Source organism: Nyctereutes procyonoides, unplaced genomic scaffold, assembly GCF_905146905.1.
Source record: "Nyctereutes procyonoides isolate TBG_1078 unplaced genomic scaffold, NYPRO_anot_genome, whole genome shotgun sequence".
Lineage (NCBI taxonomy): Eukaryota > Metazoa > Chordata > Mammalia > Carnivora > Canidae > Nyctereutes > Nyctereutes procyonoides.
In genome coordinates, this window is record NW_026575048.1 from 31,125,773 (window position 1) to 31,131,772 (window position 6,000).

At 44.0% G+C, this 6,000-nt stretch overlaps 1 protein-coding gene across 2 annotated transcripts in view; it reads right to left on the reverse strand.

The window, feature by feature from the left end:
• The window catches only part of CDKL4 (cyclin dependent kinase like 4), a 49,258-nt gene extending 44,633 nt beyond the window's left edge, over nt 1–4,625 (reverse strand). Inside the window, exons 1-2 of one of the 2 annotated variants that reach the window (XM_055327363.1) lie at nt 4,431–4,625; nt 4,132–4,261 (exon numbers count right to left, since the gene is read on the reverse strand). The gene's annotated coding sequence lies outside the window, so the exon portion shown is untranslated. Of the gene's footprint in view, nt 1–3,050; nt 3,350–4,131; nt 4,262–4,430 lie in introns of those variants that run through there. The other variant, XM_055327362.1, reaches the window with a different exon arrangement.
• Nucleotides 4,626–6,000: the final 1,375 nt, after the last annotated feature.

Sequence of the window (6,000 nt, forward strand, 5' to 3'; positions counted from 1 at the left end):
AAAGGAGAGAAATGTCATGGTCATGGGTTGGAAAACTCAATAAAATGTCAGTGCTCCATAAATTCACTGACAGATTAAATTAAATCCCTATAAAAATCCCAATAGACTTTTTTGGGGCTAGAAATTGACAAGATGAACCTAAGACTGATATGTAAATGCACAGTACCAGGAAGAGCCAAAGCAACCTGGAATAAAAACAAACTGGGAAGACTTACAATACTTGACTTCAAATTTTACCATAAAGTTATAGTCAATCAAAGGATATGGCATTGGAATAAAGATAGACATATATATTAGTGAAACATTCAAGAAATAGCCCTTTTTATTTATAGCCAATTGATTTTGACAAAGATGCCTTGGCAATTCAATGAAGATAGACTATTTTCAACAAATGATGCTAGGACAATTAGTATCTACAAGTAACAACAACAAAAACAAAAGCCAAAAAAACCTTAGATACCTTACACAATATACAAAAATTAACTCAAAATGGATCATAGACCAAAATGTAAGAGCCACAACTACTACTGAGTTCTAGTTAAAAAAAAAAAAAAAAAAAAAAAGGAGAAAAATCTTTTTGACCTTAAGTAGGCAAAAATATCCAAGAGATTACACTAAAAGCTTGATATGTAAAAGAAAATTGATAAAATGAATTTATCAAAATTACAATCTTTTGCTCTTCAAAAAAAGAAAATGAAAAAACAAGCTGCAGACTGAAGAAAATGTGAGATAAAGGATTTGTATACACAATATATATATATACAGTACTCTTACAATTCAACAGGCAGGCAGATAACCTAAGTTAAAAATGGACAAAAGATTTTTTTCAAGTAAATTCTATCCCCAACATGGGGCTCAAACTCAGAACCCCAAGATCAAGAGTCACATGCTCTGCTGAGCCAGCCAGTCACCCTAAAAATGGACAAAAGGTTTCAAGAGACATTTCACCAAAGAAGATATACAAATGTTTAATAAGCACATGAAAGAATGCTATTAGCCATTAGGAAATGTAAATTAAAACCACAATGATACTTCTACACACACACCAGAATGGGTAAAATCCAAAAGACTGACAATATCAAGGATTGATAAGGATGTATAGAAACTGAAACTCTCACACATTAATGGTGGGAACGTTAAATGGCACAGCCCCACTGGTAAATAGTTTGGTGATATCCTAAAAGTTAAACATAAAACACAAATAAAAATTCTACTCTTTGGTATCTACTCAGGAAAAATAAAAATATATGCCTGTACAAAGACATGTATGCAGGTGTTTATAGTACCATTATTCATAAAAGCTTCAATTGAAAACAATCTAAATGTCCATTAACTGATGAATGAAAATCCATGCAATGAAATACTCATTCAGCATTAAAAGGAAAGTATTGATTTATTCTATTATGTGATAAGCATAAAAAAAACCACAACTGAAAACATATACTATGTGAAAGAAGCCAGACAACTCTCCTCCCACCCCCCACATATTGTATGATTCCATTTACATGGAATTTCTAGAAAAGGCAAATATGCCACCGAGAAAGACCCAGGATTTCCTTAGTGGTACTGTTGCCTGAAATGCAAAGCCTGAATTGAATCATGAGAAAAAAGTAGAAATAATTTTGACATCCTACAAATATCTGGCCTGTGATTTTTTAAAAGTGCTAAGGTCATAAAAGACAATGGTCAAGGCACTGTTCCAGAAGGAAGGAGAATGAAAAGACATGAAAATAAAATGCAGTGTTGATCCTGAAATGAATCTCAGAATAACTATAAAGAGCAATACTGGGATAATTGGTGAAACCTAAATATTGACTGTGGGTTAGGTATTAAATTTCCTGATTTTGGTAATCTGTACTGTGGTTATGTAAGAACATGTCCTCATTCTTAGGCAGTTTACACTGGACTACTTAAGCATAAAGGTACATGATGTCTGTAACTTACTCTCAAAAGGTACAGAAACATTAAAAGATACAAAAAATTAATTACTCTCAAAAGGTATATAAAAAATTGAGGTACTCTCAAAAGTGAAACAGATGAAACTGGTTGAAAATATTTTTCACAGTCATTAGTGATGTTCAATTGAATTTATGTATCTCTTGGCTATGGGGCTTCCTGACTTCAAAATTTACCAAATATCTGACTGTTAAATTAATGAAATTCCGTGCACAAAGGCAAGAAGAGATATAGAGTTGGACCCATTGGTAAACACAGAAAGATACCTGAGTGGGTAAGATACTTGAGTGGATCATTAAATTCTTTGAAAGTTTCCTATTTTATTTCCTTAGTCTGAAGGAAATGATGCACATAGAAACAGAAAACCCTGGGAGGCAGATTATTTTCCATGACCGTATCACAAAGCAGGTCCTAAGGGCTCAAGCAAGCCTATGGAATACACTGGGGGAAGAAAATCAAGAAAGAGAGAGTAATGGGGTGAAAACATAATTATTAATTTCCTGATCTTAAACTTACAAGAAACTGGTGTAAACAGCGGTGTTAGGAACAAGGGAAGCAAAGGGAGACATTTTCAAGACCAGGCCAGCCCAGTTAAATTCTGCAGGCTTAAAGCCACAACGTGCGATGTTATTTATTACTGTTTCCAATGCAACCAAACCTGCACTATTCATGTTTAATAGAACCGATCCGGAACAATGGGCTGCGAAAGGATTCTGCATCTGTCTTAGGAACCTCATATTGCATCACAGAACTTCAAAAGTACACACACACCTGTTAACAGACTTGTTTTTTTTTTTTTTTAAGATTTTATTTATTCAGAGAGAGAGAGAGAGAGAGAGAGAGGCAGAGACACAGGCAGAGAGAGAAGCAGGCTCCATGCTGGGAGCCCGATGCAGGACTCGATCCCGGGTCTCCAGGATCACGTCCTGGGCCGAAGGCACCCGGGCTGCCCAACAAACTCGTCCTGGCGACAGTACAACCCTATTAATTAAAAGCATCCCAGGAAACCAGAAGACCATGTAACTTATATAAGCCAGGAAACTGGTTTTGTTTAAACCACCACCACCACCACCACATTTCCTATGTACGCGTACCTGGAAGCGTGGCCGAGTCCGCTTGACCTCCAGGCCTCTAAAGGGGTCTCGACCCCCCAGAGGCAGCGCAGCCCGGCGGCCACCCGGGGCCGGCCTCCCGAAGCGCAGGTGCGCGCCCGCGGCCCCTCCCGCCCTCCCGCAGGCCCCAGGGAGCTGCGGCGGGGGTGGGGGCCCTCAGGAACGCTCCCTCTCCGGGAGCGTGCACGCGGACCCCGCTGCGCTCTCCCCCAGGCCCGGGGCCCGCCGGCAACCGACTTACGGCGCGGACCCGGGGCGCGCCCCACGCAGCCTCGCGCAGCCCCGGCCGCCCCGACCCTGGGCGTCGCTGCGCGCAGGCCGCCCCCCGCACAGCCGCTGCCGAGCGCTCGGCCGCGGCGTCTCCCGGGCAACCGGACGCTCAGCGCGCGCCGGCCGGGCGGCTTCCGGAGCCTGCGGTGCCCCCGCGCCCGCCGCCGGGGGCGCCCGGCCGCCTGCCTCCCCTCGCGGCGGGGAAGGGAGGGGCTGGGGCCGTGGGTGGGGGCGCGAGCAACCCCTGGGCGGAGCCACGGTCGCGGTGCAGACGCCGCCGAGCTTCTGCTCCGCGAGCCCGACGGCGCCTCAAGAAGGCGCTCAGGAAAGTCTCAGGCGGCTGCCGGGCGGGCGCCGCGACTGCAGGAGGCGCCCCTTTCCAAGTCCCCCAGCGCACTTGAAGTGAAGCACAAGTGGATGTTGCAAACAGGCGGTCTCCCTGCCCGGGCGGGGACCCTCAGTCCGTCAAATCCTCCGTCAGGAGTACTTTCCAGTCTTGCCTGGTTGTGCGCGCGGCTCTTCAGCACAGGTCTGCGGCTGCTCGGTGGCCGGCAGCCCCGGGCACCAGCGCCCAGCGCCGCGGGGGCGCGTACCGCGTACCGTCTGGCGCGGTTCTCCACGGGGCGCACTGGCCGCCCGGCGGGGGAAGCCGTCGAGCGAGGGTGTGATGACTGCTCTCCTGAAGTGAACGTACTCTCGCCGGACAAGGTCGTTTTTGCCGAAGCTTACCCTTCTTGTTCCCAAGTACGGACTTAAAAAAAAAAATACCGTATGTCACGGAGCACGTACATACTTTGTTTAGCATCAACGAAGCGGTCCTCCCTGTGCCGGACGGATTTAGGGTGGCCGTACTTCCTCCCCCTTCCTCCTTCGGTGACTGACTGCACCCCTTCCCTCATCTTCGATTTTCCATCTGCTTTCATCTGCTTAGAAAATAATACCAGAAACCGCCTTTATCTCCTTCCTCCTTCAAGACCAAGCATGTTCCCAATAAACTCAAATCTACATGAGCTCACATCTATTCATTTCTGTACCACTTCTGCCCCCCTCCTGCTACAGAAAACGTTCTCAGTAAGGATTCAAGTAGATCACCTCAACACAAACCCAGCAGCCTGGCTTCCTGGGCCCGGTGTCTGATCGCTGGGGTTCCCAAACTGTGGACTGCGGAGCTCCTAGCTCCCTTCCTCATTAGGAAGCTCTCCACAATCAGGCCCAACCTTGGCTTTTTAGCTTCCTGCCCCGTTGCTATGCTCCAGGCACTCCAAACTGAGCTCAGCTGCATTTACCACTCTTCCGGGAACGTGCCTTCGAGGTCCTGGAACTTTGGTCTAGCCTACAGCTCGCTGACCTTTTGTCCTGCACTTGATAAACCCTCATCAATTAACAGCCTGGTTTATATATAACTTTCCACGTAAAGGCTTTTTCCCAAAGCGTAATTAGGTGCAGCCCTTTGTACCTTTCTTTACATTTATTTATTTATTTTTTTCATCCAAGTGGGCTCCTTGAATACTGGAAATGCTGCTTTTTCTTTTTTTCCAGTGCCAGTGAGGTGCCTGGATACACTGTAAGTGATAGATAAGTTAGTGAGTATTCACAAAGTAAAAAGTCTTTGCAATGAGTTTTGACTAGACTTAATAACCTTTAACTGTAAAGTTATTTTATGCAAATCCTCTTATTCTAATACAAAAACACTGAATAAAGAAAATGCTTTTTGGTAAAGCAAAAAATGGAAGACAGGAAGAGAATTTCTCTTGTTGCAAGAGACGGTGGAAATCAGAATTTGAAATCTAACTCCTGGAGAAAAATGCTTAATGTGTTTTAGAGGGCAGTGAATGAATATACTGCTTGTATTTTGTGTAATACATACTTCAGTAGTTAAGAGTATATACACTTTGAACCAAAGTGGCCTGGGTTCAAATCCTGGCTCCACCACTTCTCAGCTATATTATCTTAGCAAGTTATTTAAGCTTCCTGTGCCTTAGTTTCTTCATTTGTAAAATGGCATTAACAATAGCTACCCACTTGGGCTGTTCTGGGGCTTCAGTGGGACAATATATGTAAAGCATGTAGAATCACACCTGACAGAGATACATGCACTTGACTCTTAAAATATTCCCTCAAATAATACTTTTAGTGCTTACCCATGATTTTGTATAGCATGCATTTTCATATTTCTTCTAGTAATGGTGAAAACTGCTGTCTGTCCTGTTTCCTGATCTCTCCTGTAATCAGTGGCACACTTGCCAGCTGAATGACTGCAACAGGCCCAGAAACAACTGATCTCATTCTTCTCAACACTAGTGTCTAAAAAACTAGCTAATAAAATAGGTAGCTTAAACTTCAATGAAGCGGAGATACATTGCTCCAACATTTCAGTGTGTCTCTTTTCCTTCTGAATGAATACAGATCTTTAATCAAAAAATACTAGGTGAAGCCACAAAATTTACACTTTTAAGAGTCATCAAAGATTATTCTGAGGCATGTGATCCTTGGACCACCGTCAGAAAAATGATTTAAATTCAGATCAGCCAATGTTTCCCACATAGGGACTACACATCAGAATAATCTGTACGACTTTATACAAATAACAGGTTACTTGGGCTTGGCCCCCAAAGTGTGATTCCAGGGGTCTATGTTGTTTAAAAGCCCATGAATAACACAC